Source organism: Macrosteles quadrilineatus, unplaced genomic scaffold (assembly GCF_028750875.1).
Source record: "Macrosteles quadrilineatus isolate MER2022 unplaced genomic scaffold, UCM_ALF_1.0 Scaffold_1__1_contigs__length_201487025, whole genome shotgun sequence".
Classification (NCBI taxonomy): Eukaryota; Metazoa; Arthropoda; class Insecta; order Hemiptera; family Cicadellidae; genus Macrosteles; species Macrosteles quadrilineatus.
Genome location: NW_026542594.1, coordinates 70,249,490 through 70,275,528, shown reverse-complemented (window position 1 = coordinate 70,275,528; position 26,039 = coordinate 70,249,490).

Here is a 26,039-nt window from a genome sequence, read left to right as displayed (position 1 = left end):
TATGGTTGTCTGTTATTGAATTTAGTTTGACCAAGTTCTCGTTCTGTCCTTCGATTTTAGTAACTAAATCGTCATTTTGTTGTTTTAGGTTATTTTGGCATATATTTATCTGTTGTTGCAATTTAGAATCAAAATTTCGGGTTAGGTTATTGCTCAAAGTAGCAATATTTTGATCAATAGTGATCTGATTAGTCTCAATTTTAGTATTTAATTCATTACGGATTTCTTGAGATTTAATTTCGATCTTTTTGTCAACATTCATTTCAATAGTATTTATTTTGAGTGAGTGTTCAGATAAGGTATTGTGGATAGCTTCAATTTCAGACTTTACGGTTTGAACATCTGATTTGAGATTAGTTATTTCGTGAGAAATAGCATTTACGTTATTTTCTATGGATTTAATATTCCACCATGCTTTTGAAGGTCATCTCGCATCAAACTAATATTTTGGTTGAGTTCATTTAAGGGTGTTTGGTCGCAAATTTTCATGTCTGATTTTTTGTTATTGTTTAATTGTACTAAAAATTAGAGTTACAAATATATAAGAAAAAAGGTTTTATTTTGAATATTAAGCGAGATATGGAGCTTGAAAGTAGTAAATTTTTAATCTTTGGTACCAGTTCACAGGGAGAATGGGTAATGCGATTCTCACCAAAATTTGCATTCAGGTGTGAAAAAATAAGATAATAATCACTAGCTATTTAAAATAAAAAAATTAAAATAAAAATTATTTTTTATTTTTTATAAATTTTTTAAAAAAATAAAAAAAATTTTGTTTAAATTTAAAAATAGCTCTTTGTTTTTGGGAAAAATGTATCTGTATGTTGGAATAAAAAAAAAGTGATATGTTAACTCGTTTGGGCTGTGAATTCGTACCTTTGATGCCTTGCGCTGTCGGAGCACTACTCGTTGAGAGTTTGTACACTAACACCGGGGCTTTAGAATACTTTAACATCACGTAATTATTAACATCCTTTAACATTGAAAGAATACGTTTATCATTGTATTCTAAAGCCCCGGTGTTAGTGTACACACTCTCAACGAGTAGTGCTCCGACAGCGCAAGGCATCAAAGGTACGAATTCACAGCCCAAACGAGTTATCATATCACATTTTTTTAATTCCAACATACAGATACATTTTTCCCAAAAACAAAGAACTATTTTTAAATTTTTTTAAAATTTTTTTTTATTTTTTAAAAAATTTATAAAAAATAAAAAATAAATTTTTTTTTTAATTTTTTTATTTTAAATAGCTAGTGATTATTATCTTATTTTTCCACACCTGAATGCAAATTTTGGTGAGAATCGCATTACCCATTCTCCCTGTGAACTGGTACCAAAGATTAAAAATTTAATACTTTCAAGCTCCATATCTCGCTTAGTATTCAAAATAAATAATTTTTTCTTATATATTTGTATCTCTAATTTTTAGTACAATTGAACAATAACAAAAAATAAGACATAAAATTTTTGACCAAACACCCTTAAGCGTATATCATTGTCTTGTTTGATTGTGTTCATATTTTGATTTACTAGATTTATGTCTTGTTTCAGTTCACGAAACAAATATGTAATTTGTGTTAGGATGTTTGAATCATTAGTGCTGCCGATCGGCTGGTGTGACTCATTCATTGGATTGGTCAGTGAGCCAGTTTTGTTTGGTTCATTCAACTGCAGATCAGCTGTTTCGTCCAGGGCCGGATTTAGCGTTTTTGCGCCCCTAGGCCCAAACAATTTTCCGCTCCCTAGTCTGGTAACAGTTACTTTCCTTCAAACCTTTATTAAAAACTATATCATGCCCATAGGCCTAAATTAATTGCTTGAATACCACTCCTCGTTGGAATCATTGCAAGTTTTTTTTTAGAAATGACCTGTTTAGGTTGACCTGCCTTAACAAAATGTCGTCTTAAACTCTTTTTTCAATTTTATGCTTTTAATAAATGCTCACGTTTGTGGCTGTGGGACTGAAACAACTCAACCCAACGAGCATTCCTGCAGATTAAAAAAAAACATGGCCATTGATTCCAATTCCAGGCCCAAGAAACATGAACTCCATTATTACAGTACGTGATGCCATAGATTAAAAATATTCCTTAAGTAGATTTGTCATCATTTTGGATTAGCTGAAAACAATTCTTGTTATTTAAGGAGTATGTTTTATCCATTTTTTTAACCTAGTTTATCCAAAATAAAACGATCTAATCATCAACAATAGGTAGTATCCTGTTTATTTTACAAGAAATTAAAACACACATCATAGAACTAACCCTAAAATAATAGAAACAACATTATGTCAAAACTAACGTCCAGTGTCACCAACATGAACTAGACATGAAAAAGTTTGAATTTGCAATGTCATAAGAAGTCGACTTGAGTTATATTTAATCTATAGTCGTACTGCATCTAGGTTATATTTCAAAAAGCAAAACAGAGCAATATCCCGGCTAACCGTACCGATCCATAGGTCTGAGGAGAAAATAACAGCATTAATGGTGCTTTGGAGGGTATTGCATTTTTCTAAAATCAAATGCAAACTGAGATTAATATTTTTTCGTTAATTTTAAAGGTAAAAAATTCATCTTTGTTTTAATATTCAACACAACTTATTATATATTTTAACTTGATCCTGCAGATTGTTGTAAACTAATCAAAAGATTAGTTAGTAACTTTTGTTTTGTGGGGCGAGGGTGGTAACAATGTCTAGTATGCATGCGCCCCTTATCACTCTGATCAGTAGTGCCAAGCCCGAGCCAGCATAATGGCAGTGCAGTGGGAATACGATGTGCATGCGTACTGCTCGGGCGCTCGTCAACGTCAACATCCCTACAGCCTACTCCCGTATAACTAATGTTCGTTACCAGTTTTGTAACGAAATTGATGTGTAATTCTGAAAAATAGTTTAAATTTCCTAACAATTATTTCTTCTTATGAACCTCAGAATCACAATGCTTTTGAGTCTATCAACTATGACTATTTATTTATATTTTTAGATAGCCTAGGTATAAAAAAAATACTCTCAGTCGTGCGCCCTCTGGGACCTTGCGCCCATAGGCCCGGGCCTACCGGGCCTATTGGGAAATCCGGCCCTGGTTTCGTCGTTCTGGTCGCTTGGAGTAGTACACATTTTGTCACGTGACGTCATACTGCCTTTTTCTGTCTGAAGATCCAGATCCACCATCTTGATCTTAGGATTAGAACCTACACTGTCGTTAACCTCAATAACGTCTGTAGAATTTTGGTAGCGTGTAGAGTGGACTGTATTTATAAGATAAGCGGAGTTTGATTCTTCAAATTAGAACACTGAGATACAATTGACAAATAGTTTTAATATACAAATAAACTTTCAATAATTTCACAGAGCTTTTACATTTACATTACAAAAGAGAGAGAGGGATCTTCATTTCTTGATGTTTTGTTTTCAACTAACAAAATTACTAATAGTTAATTTTTAAAATCACATGTTGTTTTAAAACATAAAAACAAGTAAAATAAAAAATCAATGCCATCTGTATTTATTTTTAGATGAAAGGAAGCATTATTATAACAAATCACATATACACTGAATGTTACATAACATACCCCCGCCCATGAACCACTAAGAGGGGTTCACCTAATAATTGAGAGAAAAAAAATTATTTAGAAATGAACATATTTACAACAAACTTTTGGTTAACAGTCTAACTTCTTTCGTTATTCATCATCGATTGGTAGGGGTGAGACTTTAGTTAGGTCTAGAGAGTGTCCGCAGTTGTTGAACACTCTTGAGGAAGATCTCCCATTTTCTGAGTGGTGGTCTTAGGATTGCATTTAAAGCATCGGATGCACTTGTAAACTCTTCTTCGAATAACACTTCGTGAAGATAGGATACAAAACTTCTGAGATATAATGGCTTGTAAAAACTGAGGTCCAGCATGCAAGTGTTTCAAATGGTAATGATCAACGATGAGATTGGTGACATGGTTAGTTTTGGGCAATACAATAGGGTGCTTTGCAGCGTAGGATACTTGAGAGTGCTTAAGGCGACCTCCAACACGAATCAATCCATTTTCGTCTAAGAAGGGGGAGAGAGACGCAAGCCGGGAGGAACAAGGTTTTCCAGCTTTCAATCTAGAAATATCTTCAGAAAAAACTGTTTGTAGAATCATTTTACAGATAGTGATTGTTGCTTTATCAAGCTCTTCAAGCTTTAAAAATCCTGATTCTTTAACCTGGTTTGTTGAGTTATTTTTGAAGCGTAGAATGTAAGCGATGACTCGCTGGAGGGTTGACCAAGATGAAACCCTATTGAAAAGACTGGTTTTTGAGTTGTAACCATTATTGGTAAAGGTTCGGCCTTACATTCTGACAATTGTTCGTCTTGGAGAGGAGTGAAGCGAGGAATAGGCCATGATTCCTGATTCAGAGATAACCAATCGGGACCGTTCCACCATAAACTGTTGTCTTTCATAGAAATGGGAAGGGTTCCTCTACTGGCAATGTCAGCTGGATTACAATGAGTTGAGACATGTTTCCATATGTAAGTAGGAGTAAGTTCCTGAATTTCTGAGACTCGATTTGCAACATAAACTTTTAAGTGGTATGGTACAGTTTTTATCCATGACAAGACTACAGATGAATCACACCAAGTATGTAATTCGTTGACAAGATAATCTTGAGAGAGTAGGGAGTTGCAATAGTTCAGGAGTTTGGACAAAAGATGGGCACCACACAATTCTAGTCTAGGGATGGAGATCTTCTTAAGAGGAGCTACTCGAGCTTTGGCAATTAACAGATGAGCGTTGATTTCTCCGGAAGAACTTACACATCGCAAGTAGACACACGCTCCGTAACCTGTTTCAGACCCATCACAAAACCCATGTAAACTGATATGAACAGCATCAGCTACGGAAACATATCGAGGAAAGCTAAGTTCACTTAAGAAAGGAAGTTGTTGGAGGAACTTAGACCATTTTTCAGTTAGATCCGGAGGTACAGGTGCATCCCATGATAAACCTAGTGCCCATAAAACTTGTATCAACGCTTTTACCCAAAGAGTGACTGGAGTCAACCAACCATTTGGATCAAATATTATGCTAACTGTTCCAAGTATACCTCGTTTAGTGGGAGTTGTGTCTGGGATATTCAACTGATAAGAGAAAGTGTCTGAGTTAGGTGACCATTTTATACCTAGTACCTTGAAATAAGGTTGATCCGAGGAGTTGAAATATAGAGGAGTTTCTTTGTACGAGTCGGGTAGGGTTTCCATGATTTGAGGGCAGTTGCTAGTCCATTTCCTCAGTTCGAAACATCCTTTTAAGAGAAGTTGTTCCACCTTACTTCTTAGTACCAAAGCTTGTTCTATGCTGTTGGCACCTAATATTAAATCATCAACATATACTTGTTTCTTTAAAGCCTCAGCTGCCAGAGGGAAGTTTACGCCTTCATCAGTGATAAGTTGGTGAAGTGTCCTTAGTGCCAAAAGTAGGGCGAACAGTTGAATCCAAACACAACCGTAGTTAAACGGTAAACTGAAAGGGGATCGTCTTTGTCATCTCTCCAATACAACATTTGATAGTTTCTATCATCTGGGTGGATCATTATTTGACGAAACATTTGTTTGATGTCACATGAGAAAACAATAGGGGATAGTCTAAATTTTAACAGAATATCATTAAGATCATTATGTAGTTTTGGCCCCGTATGTAGAATATCGTTAAGGCTGACACCTGAGGAGCTGCGTGCGCTTGCATCGTATACTACACGAAGCTTGGTGGTTGAGGATTCTACTTTGACAATAGCATGGTGAGGTAAGTAAAATTTTGTATCATCGCTGTTTGGGGGAGGGTTAGCAGGTTCCATGTGACTAGATGATAATAAATCATGTATGGCTTTACTATACTCTGCTTTGACTTCAGGCTGACTTTCTAATTTTCTTTCAAGTGATAGGAATCTATTACGAGCGCAAAATGATGAGTCACCAAGAGGGGATGATTTTCTTTTATGGGTAGCCTAACAAAGTAGCGTCCATCTGAATCCCTAGAGACCGTGTTTAGAAAGTGATTTTCACAAATTTCTTGTTCAGATGTTACATGAAGTTTGACGGGAGGTTCCTCTAGAGTCCAAAATTTCTGCAGAGAATTGTGCAAATCAATATCTTGAGTACTTAATAAAGAAGAAAGATTACCCTTGCATTGAGGGGCTGTTTTGTGAGGGACTACAGCAGGAAGAGTTGGGGCAGAGCCTATGATAAGATATCCAAATACAGAATTCATGGCAGCAGGAAGATCCTTTGTTAATGATGATGCGTTCACCAGTGATTACTTTAGCGAATATATCAGCACCTATGAGCACATCTATCTTACTAGGCAGATGAAAAGTTGGATCAGCCAGGACCAAATGTTTGAAGTATTCTTTAACATTAACTGGAACTTCTGATTGTGGGAGGTTTGAGGTTATTCTGTCTAGAATAAGGACCGGGTTGTTATCAGCAATCATTTCTCCGCTAAGAGACGATATGTTAAATTTGACACACCTTTAGATTTAACTTCTACTGATGATAGGCCATCTATCTTGGAATTACTGGAAAGTGTCCGTTTGAGCATAAGCAGGTTAGCAATATTTTCTGTTACACAGCTTACCATAGATGCGGAGTCAATAACGGCTCGGGCTACAACTGTGTTACCGTTATTAGCTTTCAAGTGGACCAATGCAGTGGCTAGCAATATAGTGGTATTAGGGTTTGAGGAGACAGCTACAAAGGGAGGTTCAGGGTGATCATATGTTTTATTCATTTCCTTGGCCATCGGAGCATTATCTTTAGGCTTTTGGTTAAGCTTTTCATTAGGCCTATTATTAGTTTGATGTAAGAGGGAGTGATGTTTCATTTTACAGTGAAAACATGTTTTATTTGACTTACAGTCTTTGACAGAATGAGCGGTACCTAAGCAGTTCAAACAGAGGTGGGTTTTCCTCACAAAGTTGTATCTTTCCTGTACGGATGAATCTTTGAATTCTGAGCATTGGTAAATGTTGTGATCACTTTTACTACAAAATGTGCATGTGGCGTTTGAGTCTCTGAAAGCTAGTAAAGTAGTGCGGTTTGGTGTAGACTTATGTAGGCCTATCTGAGAGGAGTGAGGGCTGGACCTCTTACTATTTTGAGTGAAACCTACATTGCTTGAAGAAGTTCTGGGGAACTGAGAGTTAGAGAGGTTAGCAGCTTCTAAGTAAGCACATTCATTTTCTAAAAATGTTATTACTTCACTTACGGTTGGTAGGTCTTGAGAATTTACACGTAACTTAAGCTTTCAAACTTTTTGCGAATGTCTGCGTGTAATTTCCTTAGTAACATGGCTGAGAGCAAGATATTATCCTTGGCTATGTCATGATTTAGTGCAATGAGTGCTTGGGCATTTTCGTTATATTGAGAAATGAACAAGCGAATGTTCTTGAGGGAGGAGTCACTTAGGTTAGGTAAGTCTATTATGTTGTAGAGGTGTATGCTTATAATTTTCCTACTGTTTTGATACCGTTTTTGGAGAAGGTCCCATGCTTCATCATAGTTTTCAGCAGTGATTGGTAAATTCTTTATAAGATTGAAAGGTTCTCCCTGAAGCGTAGAAAGCAGATATTGAAATCGCTCAACTTTAGATATGTTTTCATTATCATGAACTGATACTTGAAACAGGCTTACATAAGACAACCATTGTTCTGGTGAACCATTGAAAGTTTTGAGAGATAGAGGAGGGAGTTTTAGAGAGTGGCTATCTTGGTTTGAGGAGGAGCTACTAGGCCTATGGGGTAGGCTACTTGATGGGGTATTTGTTATTAAGTCAGTGTTTAGAACAGGCCTATGACTTGTAGGATCTTGAGAAAGGTGTTTCTTCGTGAGAGTTTGAATACCTACACATAAGTCAGATATAGTATCTTGTAATTGAAAGAGTGTATCTTCTTCATAATAAAAACAAGTATAATCTTCTTCATAAAAACAAGTAAAAAATCAATGCCATCTGTATTTATTTTTAGATGAAAGAAAGCATTATTATAACAAATCACAATTACACTGAATGTTACATAACAACGTCTGTTTCTAATGGATTTCTATCGCTTTCCTGTCCATGAAAAATAATTGATTCTGGGATTCCTCCAAATAAAATATCATGATAATTGTTACTTGTTTCAACATTATTTGTAGTGTCTATAGTTATTAGTGTATTTGAATGTGTTTCGTTGGTTAGAGTTGCTTGACTAGAATGTACGGTGTTGCTTACGGCATCTTGGTTGCTAGTATCATTGTTGGTTGTAGTAGACCTATTTCTATTGCAGGCGCCAATGTAAAGTTCTTTAATCTTTATTTGGTAAATAAATAATAAATAAATGTCCAAGGTTTACAATTATGAATACATATAAACCTTTTATTAGTCAAATTGTACAAATAAGTAGGGTTATATATTTAGATGAAACTCTTAATCTCAGGGTTCTAGGAATGTGCCGGCTTAAAGTAGGCTTATGTGATGTTGGATAGGCATAAGAATAATGTTCATCACAAGTTATGTACAGTTCAATTTACACTTTTGAAAAGAAGAAAGTTCAAATTTTGAATTTAGTAAAATGATAATTTAGGTTAAAGTTCAAAACGGCAAAAGTCAATAGAAATTTTGGAATGTGAGTATTTAGCAAAGTACAAGTTCAGTTTGATCTCACCCAAAAGTTTATAGTAGTCTTCTCCACAAATATATTTCTTGAGGTAGAAATGATATGTATTAAATAATTGAGAAAAATCTTGATATTTTAAATACTGTAAAGTCAAATCACCAATTAAAATTTTTAAATCATCTTCCTGTCTTGCTTCTTCATAGTCAGGTTGGGTAGCAGGAAAATATTTCAGTTCTGGCAGACAGGCTGCAATTTTAGGTGGTTATAGTATACAAGTTTCTGAACCTAAAACCGCCCAGACCCCAATTTTTAAGGACCTCGGTCGTCCGTAATGACGTCATCAAAATGGCGGCCGTAAGAGGATGTTGAGTCCCCATGAATTGGCTATAACCATAACGAACGAATGCCTGAACCGATTTTCATGAAATTTGGCACACAAGTGCTTGAATACATTATCTCGGTCTGGGTTGAAAATGGTCAAGTTTCATCTAGTCATTTCAAAATGGCGGTCATTCAAAACTAAAAAAATTATGAGGAAAATAATTGTGAATTGTTTTATACAGGATGAGTTTTAAATGAGTTCCCCTCCCTACTTTTTTATACATTTCTTAAGATATCAACTCCGAACCACGTCAGATAATTGTAGAGTAGCGATTACTTCATTTCGACTAGTTTTTATTTTATCCGTTTTTTGTTATCAAGCTTTCTTGATAAAATATAACAATTATTTTGATTTAAAATGTCAATATTTCAAAAACCAAACATAACAATGAAAAACGGATTGCAGCATTGAATTCAACATAAAAAATTAGTTCAAAATGATGGGTCACAACACCACCTTCATATTTAAAATAATTTATCACATTTCAAAATGGCGGATCCAAGATGGCGGCTGAAAAAAATACATCCGTCATAACCGAGTGAAAATAGGTCAACAATGAATGGTGGTGTCCACTTGTCTTTATCTAGCACTATTTTGAGATCATGGCCTTAGTTTGTAAATGCACAATGTTATAATGGACTAAAAATAAAGTTATAAAAAGTTCTCATAACTTTAGAATGGATCAAAATTTTTTAAACGGATTGCAGCATAGTATTCAGCGTAAAGGTTTTGTTTGAAACGGTGGGTCACAATCCTATCTTTACATTTGAAAAAATATTTTTGTATCCAAAATGGCGGATCCAAGATGGCGGCCAAAAATGTAAACCCAGTCAAAATGAAGTACTTGCTACTCTACAATGATCTGACATGGTTCAAAGTTGATATCTTAAGAAATGTATAAAAAAGTAGGGGGGAACTCTTTTAAAACTCACCCTGTATAAAACAATTCACAATTATTTTCCTCATAATTTTTTTTTAGTTTTGAATGACCACCATTTTGAAATGACTTGATGAAACTTGACCATTTTCAACCCAGGCCGAGATAATGTATTCAAGCACTTGTGTGCCAAATTTCATGAAAATCGGTTCAGGCATTCGGTCGTTATAGCCAATTCATGGGGACTCAACATCCTCTTACGGCCGCCATTTTGATGACGTCATTACGGACGACCGAGGTCCTTAAAAATTGGGGTCTGGGCGGTTTTAGGTTCAGAATCTTGTATACTATAACCACCTAAAATTGCAGCCTGTCTGCCAGAACTGAAATATTGTGCCACTATATGCAGCTATACGACCCCACTATCATTACTTATTCTCAATTGAAAAAAAATCTTGATTCTTCATGTTCAATTTCATACATCTGTTTCAACAATTAGTTCACTGGTTTCTTGATGTCACTATTCACTGTCACTTTTATGATTGGTTGGTATTATATGAAGAGTATTTTAATTACATTTTTGAAAGTGAAAGAGAAGAATAATTTTGTAAAATAATTCAAACTGTATAAATAACTTCCAGTGATTATAAATTTAACTTAGCTTATTAAATAAATGACAGTGTTTGATGAGAATGTGAAATATGGAAATTTACAATAGGTGGAACCTTTTGCCCTTCTACTGTATGTAAACACATGTGATAATTTAGAGGTATTAATTTAGCTAATAGTAGGCCTAGGTATTTGGATACATAACACATGGTTTATTAACATTCAACTTTTTTTTTTTTTTTTTTTTTTTTTTTTTTAACAAGTATTTATTCACAATCTATTCTATACTAGAATAATAAGTAAATTTGATAACCATTTTAACATGGGTTAGTTACACTCCATCAAGTGCACTAACATACAAAAACTTTTAAAAAGTTCAACTAAAAACGATTTGGAAGGTCTATTGGATTAACTCTTTTGAGCCTATATGTAGCTTCACTATTGTCGAGGAGGTTAACTGCCAGGAAATTTGGATGGGTTTCTAATTTTCTTTGGTATTTTTCACTTCGTTTCTTTATTTCTTCTTTAACATAGGGTAATTTTGTATCTTGATGAATTACTTTATTTGTGACAAACCAAGGTGCTTGTAAAATTGTTCTCAGTGTTTTCGATTGAAACCTTTGAAATATTTCTATGTTTGAGTTGGAAGTGGTTCCCCAGAGTTGGATACCGTAGGTCCAAATAGGTTTCAATATAATTTTGTATAAAAGTAATTTATTTTCAACAGATAATTTTGAATTTCGACCAATGAGCCAATTTAGTTTGTTTGTTTTTAAATTTAAATGAAGTCGTTGTTCCAAATGTGTGAATGCCATGTAAGCCGTCTGTCGAGATGCATACCAAGGTACTTAACTTCGTTGGATTGTGGAAGCATGACATTATTAAATGTTACTGGGGGACAAGTTCTTGTAGACATAGTAAATGTAACATTCAACTTATATACAAATTCAAAAGTAAACAATGAGGATAATTTTGGAACATCTCACACTACACCTAACATTCCGTAGAGAGATTATATTGACAACTTTATGTTATTGACAAGGCTGAGGCTGAGGCAACTAACTGACATCCCCCATGTCTAGGAATTCCAGCTTTGATTCATTCATTGGCACAGAAGTACAATATGAACTGACGGAAAAATCAAACATTCACTGTAACGGATATACCTCCCTTTGAAGTTAGAATATGTCTTCCCAAAAAATATTTTCTTTTGAAATAAAATCATACTACACTGATGAAATCACGGGAGTTTTTAAATACAAAAGATCCACCAATACGATTTTAATACTGTACTATTTAAAGGTTCTTCCAAAGGAAATGATACCATATAACATACTAATAATAACTCTGATGACGTACGGTATGGGGATTATTTTATTCATTGAATGATCAACCAAATTTGGCAACTAACGCAATTAATATCATTATTGTTTTTACACTTATTACTCTTTAAACAATGCTAAATGCTCAAAATATGTATATTTCACCCTTCACCCAATTTATCGCAGTTAGATGAATTGACGTAAGCCTTGAAAGTAACCGTCGATTTCGACGGGTTTCACCTAGTACAGTACTATATAATTAATGAAAATATGATGTCATTTTGAAAAATTTTACAAAATTGCAACATAGCAGCGCATAAATAAAATATTATTAATAGCAACATAGTAACAATCCATTGATTAAATGAATGGAAAAGGCGTTCCTGTCATCCCACAATACGGTGGAGTTTGCAAAAGGTATACTAGTTTTTGCAGGCGTTATTTCGTATGGTACTCAGCCATACATATACAATAAGTGCCGGCTATATATAACAAGCTTTATTTTTACATTGAAGATCAAATAACTTAATTGTTAATATAAGTGTAGCAAGAAGATTCTTTCACTTCGTTCACTCATATATTATTACAATTAATACAATAATAGAATTCCCCAAAAAATTAAGTAGCCTTTTTTTAAAATGAAACTTATGATATCGCTCTGGCCTAAAGTTTAATTATCGTTCTGATTTTAAAATATTTATTTAACATTTCAAAGTTTAAAGTAAATTATTCCCCTACTATAGGAGGGTTTCGAATAGGGTAATTAAGTTCAAAAAATACAAAAGGATTTTTATTTATTCTAAGAAACTAAGCAGGAACTAGATTTATTTATCTTAGTAGAAAAAATGCTATACAAATATATAACACGGGTTACTTTTGTATTAGTCTTACTCTTATCCCATTTAAATACTATAATAATGATAGTATCAATAAACAAATGCATATTAGTTATATAAAGGAGACTTTGTCCTGACCGCACCAGCGTAACAGGATGCGTTGGCCACAGGCAACAAGGTCTACCGGCAGCAAACACGACTACATCCCCTTCACCCGCCACGGAACTGGTTCAGCTCGGACATTTCGCACCACCAATCGTAGGTTAGGTTGGTGGTCGTAGACCTTGTTGGCCGCGGACCTTGGCGCGTCCTCCCCAACAACACCACTTGCGACGTTGCCAATTCTACCAGGCCGCGGCCTGTAGTTAAGGCGGCCGTGCCATTACCCACCACCGCTCGAGCGAACACCATTGTTACCGCAACGATACGTTGTACACAGGGCTAGCCCTGCGTTGTACAGCCATCGGTCTCGGTGGTGTAGTGGTTAGCGCACCGGGACCGGGCTGATAATTCGAAGGTAGCCGGTTCAAAACCCACCGGAGGCATTAACTTTTTGATTAGATTTTTTCATTATTAGCAAGTTTGGTTGGTTTGGTTAGGTTATGATGGTTTAATTTTATGATTAAAATATTATATAACTGATTTTGAGACATTTATATTTTTTTATGAACAGAACTATTTTTGTTATTAGTAAACCTTCATTCGATATTTTCATTATCAGCAAGTTTGGTTAGGTTATGAGTTATGACAGTTAAATTAATTTAAATTTAACCTACAAACGATACGTTTTGGCAACGACAGTGATACCAAACCAAACCAGTGGACCAACTGAAAATGCTCAAAACTACAGGCCCATCTCTCTCATCTCCAGTTTCTCTAAAATCATAGAAAAAATTGCTCTGGCTAGATTAATGGCACATCTTAATCATAACAAACTCTTAACTGACAGCCAACATGGCTTTCGGAAGAATAAATCTACATCCTCAGCTATAACAGCACTAATTGAGTACGTCCTAGACCAGATAGAAAACGAACAATACATTTCCGCCATCTTCCTTGATTACAGTAAGGCTTTTGACTGCCTGGGCCACGACCTGATATGCAAGAAACTCGAAAGACTCGGTATAAGAAATTCTGCGCTAGAATGGTTCAAAAGCTACCTAACGGGACGTTCACAAGTCGTGGAACTGAAAAACTCATCAAATGAAGTCACAGAAAGTTTCAAATCTTCAAAAAGCAAGCTGACGAGAGGAGTTCCACAAGGCTCTGTATTAGGCCCGATTCTATTCATCTTATTGACTAATGACTTCCCCAAACAAATTGAGAGTGAAAATGCTGTTGCAATCATGTATGCAGATGACACAACCATTTTGATCAAGGACAACACAGCCCAAAACCTTTACCTTAATTCAAAATCGATCCTAAACAAAACTATCCTCTACTCAAAGAACAATGACTTAGCAATAAACCCCACAAAAACTACAACTCTGAATTTCAGTAAGAAAAAAGACATAGTCCCTCAATTAGATGATGTAACAATAGAAAACCACACAAAATTTCTCGGTGTTATCCTTGATAACAAACTAACATGGAAAGAGCACATCAACCACTTAAGCAAAAAAATCAGTACTGGAATATATGTCGTCAGAAGAATAAACTACATAGGCGGACTCTCCGTGGCCAAAACAGCTTACTTCGCACTGGTAGAGTCGCATCTTAGATATGGCTTGACAGTGTGGGGAGGAACTTCAACAAAAAATATGAATCGAATTCTTGTCCTTCAAAAGAAAGCCATAAGAGCCCTCGCCAACCTTGTCCCACCACAGACTTGCAGACTAGCATTCGCAAACCTAGGAATCCTCACAGTGGTGTCTCTCTACATACTTGAAACCATAAAGTATGTGAATGAAATAAACCCCCCAAGAAACCAAGACCTGCACCACTACAACACCCGTCATGGCTCCAAATTTGCACTACCAGTTCACCGAACAACTCTTTGGGAGAAAAAACCTTCCTACACCGGCTGCAAGCTGAGGAACCATCTACCTGACTACCTGAGAGACCTGACTGGCAACAAGCTACACCAGGAGTTGAAGAAGTGGCTAATAGCAAGACCCTTCTACTCAATAAAGGAATTTTATGAAAATTAATATGTACAATTCACTATTGTATTGACACTATTGTAATTCTTGACGAATTAACAATAAATAATATTGTATTGTATTGTATTGATAGAGATAACAATTTCCCACCTTTCCCACTAACAGTTTGGCTATGCAATGCACGGCATCGGCATGTTGCGTTCTGCACGGCGCGGCGGTGGGCTGGGGCAGTCTGTCGGTGACGTATCGTTGTTGTTTTCCGGTACTGTACTGGTTATTGGATTTGTTTGGCATAGATAAAACGTTGGTTAGTCTATGATAAAACATACTCCCTTTTTTGGTTTGGTTTGGACGTTTTGGTTTTGGTTTTGGGTTAGTGCCGTGAAGCTGGCCCGCCCATTCCAGCACACTTTTTTTAAATGTATACAAAAAAGTGTGCTAAAAAGTGCTCTTTATAACGGCTGTTAAAAAAAGTGTGCTCTTATAATAATTATGATATAATCAATTGTATTTGGGCGGGCCAGAATCACGGCTGGCCCGCCCATTTCAGCTACAGATCTATAAACCATACCAAAAAACTGTGCTGAAAGTGTGCTCACAGGATTCATTAATAAAAAAGTGTGCCGCCCCCGTTACTAAACAAACAACCCCTAAATGGTAAGGGTATTAAAATGACCCAGCCCGCTCATTTCAACTACAGATCTATAAACCATACCAAAAAACTGTGCTGAAAGTGTGCTCACAGGATTCATTAATAAAAAAAATGTGTGCCGCCCCCGTTACTAAACAAACAACCCCTAAATGGTAAGAGTAATAAAATGACCCAGCCCGCCCAATTCAGGTACAGATCTATAAACCATACCAAAAAACTGTGCTGAAAGTGTGCTCACAGGAATAATTAATAAAAAACTGTGCCGCCCCCGTTACTAAACAAACAACCCCTAAATGGTAAGGGTAATAAAATGACCCAGCCCGCCCATTACAGCTACAGATCTATAAACCATGTCAAAAAACTGTGCTAAAAGTGTGCTCACAGTAATTAATAATAAAAAAGTGTGCTGCCCCCGTTAGAAAAAAATAACCCCTAATTGGCAAGAGTAATAAAATGAAGAATCCTGTCCACACCACCATGAGGTTTTTCTAGGCCTACTTAATTGCTTCTTTGAACTACTTTTATCTTTCTCAATGTATGCATCATTTGTTGATGAACGCCTATTTAATTGATTTAGCACACCCTAATTTTGCAAAGGAATTGTAAGCCTAATAACTTAGATGATTATTATAGAAAAGAATAAAAGGTCACAATAAAAAACTTAAGTCTCATGAACATTGGGAATGTATTATTCGTATAGTTGCTGCAAATAGCAAAGTTATTATAACAAACATAATCTGAAAAATGGATACAATACTTCCCTTAGAAGGGTTAAAGCTTAGCATTTAATAATTTTGTCAATGTCTTAAACCACAGCATTCAGTTTCGGTAAATGTATCCAGGCTGGCGATATTAATTTAGGGTACACAATAAAATTTTTACGACAAGAAACTGGTAACCTACAACATGGAATAAACAATTATAGGAGTATAAGTTTGAAATAAATATTTTTTAAATTTATCAAGATTACTAGAGTATGCTACAGTAAAATATAAGCTTGCTAGTTTTAGAAGAATTCTTATAGTAAAAGCAAAGATTACATATGCTAACGCAAAATTTTATTATATTTTGCGTTAGCATATGTAATATTTGGTAAAAGGATAACAATTAGGGCCTATAATCATCTGTTCAAATTTAATTTTGTTGCAGTCGGAGTGTGCCTGGCCGCCTGGCTTGTATATAAAAAAAAATGATTTCCCAAGTGTATGCATGTTGGTTTACGTTTTGGACAGAACTAGTGTATTTTTTTCTATGCTAGAGGCATTTCGTTTGATGGGAAATAAGTACTGAGTTAATACGAGTGTCTAAGGTTCTTTTTCGAGTGCAAAAGATATAGTTTTTCTTTTGAAATGTATAGTTACCGGTAGTGGTTACCAATTAAAGTGGCATCCTTCTTCTTGAACTTTAAACAGAAAATAATATTTGTTTACAATATTTTTATGGCAGAGGCTATTCGCACATGAGACGTGACCGCTACCGCGCATAATCATGGTGGAAGGAAACACATTTTTGTTCTCTCTTTCATGGCGCATAATAGCAATAACAGTTAAAAATACCCCCGCCGCAGCAAACCTGCAGACTAAGCGAATTTCCATTTGCCTGATTGGATTTACACTAAAATGTCTCCTTAAAAATATCACATTTATTCCCTATTTAAATAGAATCAGTTTAACACATACTTAGGTTTGCTGCAACAGGAAGGGTAAAAGTGTTTTTTATGTAAAATGTTAATATTTAGTAAGAAATAAAAACATTTTCCAAATTTGGGCAAAAAATGTTAATAAACAAGCAAACTACAACAGTTTACTTATTCTCCATAAGAATAACATGGGAATTTTTAATTTACAATTTTTTGAAATTTTCTCCGTAACCATTAGGCGCATAATAACGCTTCAATATACTAAATTATTTGTTTTTTTAAGCTCTACAAAATAGTTTGGAAAGAAATTGCAAAATTTTATGTTTTTTGAGTCAAAAGTGGGAAAAACCCATTTTTACCCCATAAAACCTCCCATAAACCCCCGTTCCCATTGTCCGATCATGCTGGTTCGCGAACTCGTTCGAATAAACGTAGGTTTACACGTTTGTACCAAATTTCATCAAAATCGGATCGTTTTTGCTCGAGTTATCGCGCTAACGGACACATATATAAATATATATATATATATATATATATAAATATATATATATAAATATATATATATATATATGAATTTGAACGGATGGTGTTTTTGGCCTCTAGGGACCTCAAAACGAAAAAAAAATCGGTCCCGGGTCCAGGTCTTACCATGAGTACTACGGTAATAGCTTATTCCCTATATGGGAAATTCGCTAAAAATATAATAAATATTTGAAAAGAACAATGACAGACAAAATTTGATGGTAATAACTTGTTTCCTAAAAAAAAACATTATTCTTGATGTGGTTTTGACAAATACATCCTATCCACATGAGATTTATTAGTAGTAAATAGTTTACTACTAGATTCCCTGTGTAGATAGTTCCCTAGTAAAATTATTTATCAACATTTTACATTATTGTCATTGAATATAACTTACTCATGGGTGTAAATTTGGTGCAAAATTAGTCTTGGTTGTGGGATTGTGTTATAGAAACTTTTACCTTAGACTGTGTACAACAAAATATGTACAATTACTTCTGTTTTTTCAGAATGTGTGATGACTTTATCTCTAAGGTCATTGTACAACTCCCAAATATTGTCTTTTCTTAATGCTAATGATGTGTTGTGTCCCACGTGATTGTCGTTTGCAGGCGGTGTGAACACGACGACTCCTCTAAGGGCGAATGTTCTATCAGAGTACCGTATTTCTTTTGGGATGTTATCCAGGGAGCATTTCACGTTTGTTAACACCCCTACATCCATTCCACCGTTGTTAAACCTCTCTTCATCGCTTAAGACCTCAATTATTAAGTGGGGCCCAGGCTGAACCTCTCTTTTTTGGTATGGCTTATAGATCTGTAGCTGAAATGGGTTGGCTGGGTCATTTTAGGGGACAGCGACTACGTGTCACCTCGACAACCAGTCACCCCGACCAACCGTCACCTTTTAAGACAGGTTTTGAGGTGACACGTTGTCGCGCATCGTTTCCGACTACCCGTCACCGTTTGAATGAGGTGACAGGTAGTCGGAGTGACAACTAGGCGCAAGCGTGCGAGGTGACAGGTTGTCATGTACGAAGGCGTCTAGTCGTCACCTCCAAAGAGAGGAGGTGACACCTTGTCTGGGTGACACCTAGACGCGAGCGTGAGAGGTGGCGGTTTAGCGTCGATGCAGCCGACAACTTGACACCGCCTCAAACCGTCACTCCGATAGTATCATCACTTTTAACTAAAAGTACATATATGAACAAACTAGCAGAGTAGCCGTCCTTCGTACGGGGCTGGCGTATACGAATACAATGCTTATTGCAGTTATACTCATGCTTTGCGTTTATTATAACAAATCTAAAATAGACATAATGTTCTACCACTGTACCTAAATAATAGAAGAAAGTAAATTTTCAAACATTCGCACAATACCGCAAATTATTAATTAAAAGAAAAATGCATACGTAAATGTAAACAATACTACTTTGCAATTTTCATTGTGTATCACAGCTTTTTGTTGCTGCTTAATTCAAATTAACTGTTGTCATAAAATAAAAAAATAAATAATAATAGTGCTGCACTCTGTTGGTAAATCTTTTAATTTTTAATGGTATTGAATATCATAGAACCAACCAGTTTAGTTGAAACAGCTAACTAAATTCTGTAATTCCTTTTAAATATGAATACTATTCTTTTCTTTAATCATACTAAATATTTTTATAAATGTGAAAGTTTGCGTGTTTGTTTGTTCGTTTGAAGCTCAATCACGCACTAACTACTTGTCGGATCAGGCTGAAATTTGGCAGGATGATAGCTCACATCCTCGATTAACGTATAGACATATTCTTACCTCAAAAATCCTTTCGGGTTCCGCTCCAGCTAACCCGAAATATGTTTTTCATGTAAAATATGTTTTATATGTTTTTCAACTTTACATCACTCGTGAAGGAGTTGTATACATCACGCTTGGGATAGGGAAGTTTAACATGGCGGGTTAGGTAAAAAATATACCTCGACGTTCAACGCTAGAAATCAGCTGTGTGCTTGAATTTTATTGTGTTGATTTAAGAATTTTCCTAACCTAGCTTTTGTTTGTAAAAGAACCTTACTGTTAGAAGATGAGTGAAATGGATAATACAAAATATTGAACGTAACCCCCTGTATATTTTCGGGTCAGGTAAAATCTTGTACGTTACACGTTACGCAAGAGCGTGTTTACATCACTTAGGTGAATTATGCAACTCGCATTCGCTCGTTGCACAACATTCACCTGCGTGATGTAAAAACGCTCTTACTACACTTGTAATGTAAATAGCTATAAATGGGTTTCATTACATCACCGAGTGAGTTTTTTTTCAACTTTACATCACTCAAAAGTAACGAAGTTATATACATCACGTTTGGGATAGGGAAGTTTAACATGGCGGGTTAGGTAAAATATATTTCAAGCTTCTATATCAGATTAAGACAGAGACATTCACCTGCGTGATGTAAAAACGCTCTTACTACACTTGTAATGTAAATAGCTATTGTAATATTCAGTAGATTAAGACGAAGTTAAAAGGTTAGTAAAAGGTTAGTCAGTTTTGTTGGAAGAACAGAAATGCCTCAAGTTCAAATAAGAAATATTTATAACGGTAGGAGGAGACAATTAATAATAAAATATCTTATCTGTATGAGGAGAGTAGAATAGGCCTGCTCTAACAGATACTCATCCAGATACACATTTACTTGGTAAGATATATGCCAGTTCTGCTATGCAACTTACTTTAGAAGTGAAAAACATACGAAGCACATAGTGTTGTCTTGGTGGTAAAGTTAACTTGCTTAATGTCAGATCAAATTAATGCATACAAGAAATGTTTTACTTCTGACACTAACAGATCGAGATATTTCAAACATTTACGAAACCATAATAATGCCTTGACTGTGATAAATTCAAGTTAGATTATACCAAATCTTGGCGGACCTTATGTCTTTATTGTAAACTTTAGAATTACTCACTCTACCTCAATTGAAAAAAAAAAACGCAAATGGGTCGTTTAAGCAACTTTCAATGGTGTTGTTACTTTAGCCTATTCAAAGCAGATTATGGCTGTCCAGTTGGTAACCCAGAGTTTGTGGGCAAAAAATGGAGCACATGAAAGGGTTGATATCACCATCACCCCACTTTTCAGGATTCTCTACGGAGAAAATTCGTTTGATCAAGGGGATGCCTCAATACAAAGAAATAAAATGGCCCAACTTAAATTACTTAACACAGGTTATCATTGAGGCAACAGTTTTTTAAAATTTTTATTCTCAATGCTGTGATAACTTTGTTGCGACATGTTAACTCGAACTGAAGCAGATCGTTTAGCATTTATTAGAAGTTATCAGTATAAAACTGAGAGCAGAAATAATGTAGGCGAACCTTGACGACGCAAATACAGATATTTATAATTAGTTTCTAACAAGTGTAACTCTAAGATGTAACTAGAATTACTCGAATATGAGCTTAACGCTTTGTTCGGCGCTATGTTTCATACTATGCGGCTCATTGAGCCGCGCGGGTTCTCTAGTATTAAATAAACTAGGTAGCATTCGCAGAGGCATCCACAACATTGAGCGGAGTCATCAGGGTTTATTTTATACTAGGTGAAACCCGTCGAAATCGACGGTTAGGGGCCTCCTCGTTTATATGGTCGTGTAGCTTCGTTGGCAACAAATAATGTAAATGCAATAGCAATGTGGCATATCCTAAGCGAAAAACATACTGTAAATTGGCTGTTACGTAAATATTGACATTTACATGCATTGTTAATTAACGTATCTTATAAAGGATTTAAAAGGAATATGACCTTTCTGTCATGACAGTAGCTGCTTAAATAGTATTTACTCTTACAGCCAAAATATCGTGTTACTTATTTCAATAATGTTACCAACCCAGTGAGCCACGGTCCGTAATATAGACCAAACTGCAAATAATTTGTCAAAATAGGTACCATTTTAGGCAAGGTTTGTGTGTTTGGATGTTATTAGACACGATAATAAGAGCACACTGAACTTCTTCTGCAGATGAATAACTGTTGGAGAAATATAAGCCGAATCATAAATGTCACAATGCGAGTTTGAGTTTTAGGCTGCTGCTCAGTGCACTTTAAGAATATATTTTTTAGAGATAAATTAAATTGTTTTTGTTGCTGAGTAGTGCCAGTAAACATGCACAACACTTTTTTCGTTAAGCTAGTAACATTCAAAGGACCTCGAAGAGTTCAAGAAAATAACATTGCAAAAAATACTTCCTTTGGACAATTCAGTAACTCTCAATAAGTGTTTGTTGTTTAAAATACAATTTAAAAATTAACAGTTTGTTTCATAAAAAACAAAAATTATTATCCACCTGGCCAAAATGTAAACAAATCTGTGGAGGGATCTTTAAAGGCTTCTGGGGCAGAGCCCTTAGGGAATTTACTTCGTTTTTCTTTTGATAACTCATCTACAGACCAAGACCGTTCTTTGGACACCTCTACCAAGTTTCTACGGCCAGTCGTTCTCTTAAATTAGCGGAGGAAAAGTTTCTAATTAAATATTTAGATTCCCCCATGTTAATATTATGGGAGAAAACCCAACTTTGATGGAAAATTCAGTCCAAACTAATAAAGATTTCAAACAAATAAAAACACTTTGCAAAACTACAGATCAGGGCCATTCTTTTGACACTTTAATCATCAAAATCGGTCCAAAAATGAGGGAGGAGTTCTGTTTACAAAAATCGGCTTAGCGTATTATATATATGGATGGATGGATTGTGTTGACCTGGTCCATCGAGCTTTATAATTATTCAACCTACCATTTTAAGTAAAGACTTAATTTTCGTAGAGATAAATATGTAGAGGCAGTTGTATGTAATAAGTGGGATTAAAAAGGTGTTGTAATCTAAGAAATATTCAGGTAGACTTGGTCAGACTTAACCCGCTGTTGTCAAAATATGGGTATTGTTGTAAGACGAGAGGGACGAGAGGGTGCGCTACCCTTTCCCGGCGGTCATTGCCACTGTTTCTGAGAATTAAAGGGAGGCAGTAGCAATGACCGCTGAGTCGCAACCCCTCGGCTTCCCAGAGAAGAACAAGAGCTACTGTATGTTTTGCCAACAGCGGATTAGGCCCGTCCGGTATCTGCGCGATGATGGACGCAAACATTGTGTGACGTAGCTATAGAATTGGAACACCCTGGAGAAAAAATAAAACGTGATACACAATTTTTAAAGATGTTTTGTTAACAAGCACAAAAAAACTTCTCAAAATTGTTTTCAATTCACAAAACTTAAATGACATACCAGTAAAATCAGTTCAGATTATATTTTGGCACTTTATTTTGTCATTTTTCGATCTCTGAAGATATTCTGATATGATCTGAGGACTTATATACTATTATGAAATTTATAATTTATTACGAAATAAAAGTTTAATTCATTGTTCAGGACTTAAAAGACTCCATTTAAAACAGATGATTTACACAATTGGCAGTACATGTGGGTGATTGCGCCAGTGAATAACCGAGCGTATGATATAAAAAAAAAATCATATCAGGCTTCCGGTCTTCCTATTCTATGACAAACAATTTTAAAAGTAACTTTCGGTCCTTACATGGTATATACTTTGTGGCTGATTAAAATACCCCCTCCGCACATTTATTCCTTGGTTTTTTTTATTTTTTTGTTAATATGTTTAATCAAGTTTAATATGAATTAAAACCATATTCCAAATATATTATATGTACTTATCTTTTCTCCAACCTTCAATAATTATATAATCCTATAGATATATTTTGGTCTAAGACGAACCTTCAGTGCAATATCGGTTTTCATTTAAGCTATTAGTCATTCCAATCGGACGAGTTTCAAGCAAAGGCAAGGTGAACAACCTACATAAAAATTATTTTCTATAAAGTTTGTCTATTATTTAAAATCAATTGCTCCAGTATTGTTTATGTTTTTGACTCAAAATAACCGTTGAATTACAGTTTTTAATTTGATTGTTGAACTATTGATTGTTAGAATCAGCTAAGTTCAAAACTGTACTATATCAAGAAACAATATTAATAAATCAAAAATCATAAATTTGATCATTTCTAGGATATGATAATTATTTCGACACTGCCGAGCAGAATGAGTCTTTTAGTAAATTCATATTTTATTTCTCGTGCATCGCAGAGAAAATCTACACAAACCTTTTAGAAATATATTTTCCTGTATATGTGTGGAATCCCTATATAAATAAAACAGGCTCAAAAATAAGTACAAAAAATCTGTAAAAAAATAATACCTCCGATGCAGCAAGCCTGCAGTCTAAGCGAATTCCCATTTACTTGAACTGATTTTCAATTAGGCCTAAAAATGCATTTTTAGCATTCAGTTTAGCGAGTAACTAAGTTTGCTGCTACAGGGAAACTAATAAAGTGTGTATTTTTAGAAAAATAATAATATCTCAGTATATAATAAATAAATTTGCCAAGTTTGATCAAAATATTTCCATAAACAAGCAACTACAACATTTTACAATATTCTTCATAAGAATAACATAGGAAATTTCAGATCATATTTTTATAAATTTTCTCTGTACAATAACTAATAATTGTACAAAAATACTTAGATATACTGAATTTTTTGTGTTTTAAGCTCTCTAAAGAGGTCTATAGACAATTTGGGAAATTTTGTGTCTTGAGGGACAAAAATGAGAAAACCCAGTTTTTTAGCGGAGCGGAGCTCTTATACGTCGACTCTTATAACAGTTAATAGTAAACAGTGATTAAAAGTTAAATAACAGTCAAACAGTTAACAGTTATATATATTTTTTTAAGTAACCCGTTTTATTAGCAATATGGATTGGTTTGTTAGTTCGGGGTTTAAAAGAACAGAACGACGTGTTTTAATGCGAACAAAAGTGTTTACATGGTAAGACATACAGCTTTTTAAATAATAGTATCTTAGTCGGTATTGTGTTTTTTTATGCGATAGGCTTACTTGAGAAATATTGAATTTATAATATTAGCATTCATAAAATAATTAAGTACTATGTACCTGTTGCTCGAAATCTAGCAATTGTCAAGTACCGTTGTTATAAAGGCGTTATTTAAAACTGCAGTAACTACAGTCAAAATTTTCGATTTTGATAAGTTAAAAAAACTCAAAGTTTGTATATTTGTATTAACAAGAATACCTTTTACTTAAGTCAGGTAAATGCATCCTTTAACATTTAAAAGTCTATTCTTGAACTTCCCAAGAGTTATGTGTTCAATATGTAAGATGCGTTTTTTTTCAGTGCTGTTTGAAAGCTTATATTTTGGAATATCAGGTTTAATTTTTAATTGAATAATAGTTTTAATCTGTTGAATTACATGGATTATAAAAATTAAATATATATTTGAATTTAATGATTGTAGTAAGCTAAAGTAAAGGAACTTAATTTTAATTTAGCATGAAACGTATTTTTTCTGACATATCTTGTAGTTTTTTTTATATTTAACTAGTTCATTTTTGTGTTTGAATGCAAGAAACAAATTTCTCTCGTGGCCATAGAAGGCCTAGTGGATGATAATTATTAATTCATCCAAATACACTATGAGCTATTTCAATGTATGTTCAATTAATTGGTCAAATGTCTAACGGCGTCTTAAAAATTTAGTCTCAAATGTAACATCTGTTATGATCTGGAACTAAGTTTATATTTGGCACTAACATGAAAAATTTTAATCGCAAAAGGTCGTTTTTATTTCCTCAGGCACAATGACTGACTTCTATTTAAGCTGAGAGCATGCAATGTTAGCTTTTAACTAAAATTTATATAACAGTGTCACTGAACTTTTTATAAAATCTCCTACATTGGAAAATGTCGTAACTGCATTTAGATTGCAAATATTTTTTTTCTTCTACTTGTTGCAGTATACAGAACCAACCTAATGTTATTTGGTTCTAACTACCTATATTTTAGTATTATTTTATTAATTTGTTAGATTTTTTAGTTTTATTACCCGGGTGGAGCCTGCGTGTATCATCTAGTTAGTGAAGATTAAACATGCATAATTTATAATGTATTTGATTATTTGTTTATTATTTATTGTAACATATACAATTATTTGTTTTCAAGCATGGTAGCGCCGATAAACCAAGTGGAGAAATCCTATTATGCGTTATAAGAAAACGTAAACAGATGGTGGCAGGTAGTCGGGGTGACACGTTGTCGCGAGTGTACGAGGTGACTGTTTGTCGTAAACGGCAACGACAGATCGTCACCTGGGCCTAGAGTAGGTGACGGGTAGTCGGGGTGACACGTTGACGCAAGCGTGCGAGGTGACAGGCAGTCGTCTCTACACACGACAAACAATCACCTCCAGAGAAGAGGTGACAACTAGACGAGGTGACACCTAGACGGCATCGTTATATTTTTACGAGGTGACACGTTGTCGTCTGTGCCCAAAATACCGAGGTGATGGGTTGTCGGGGTGACACATAGACGGCGACCCTCATTTTATTACC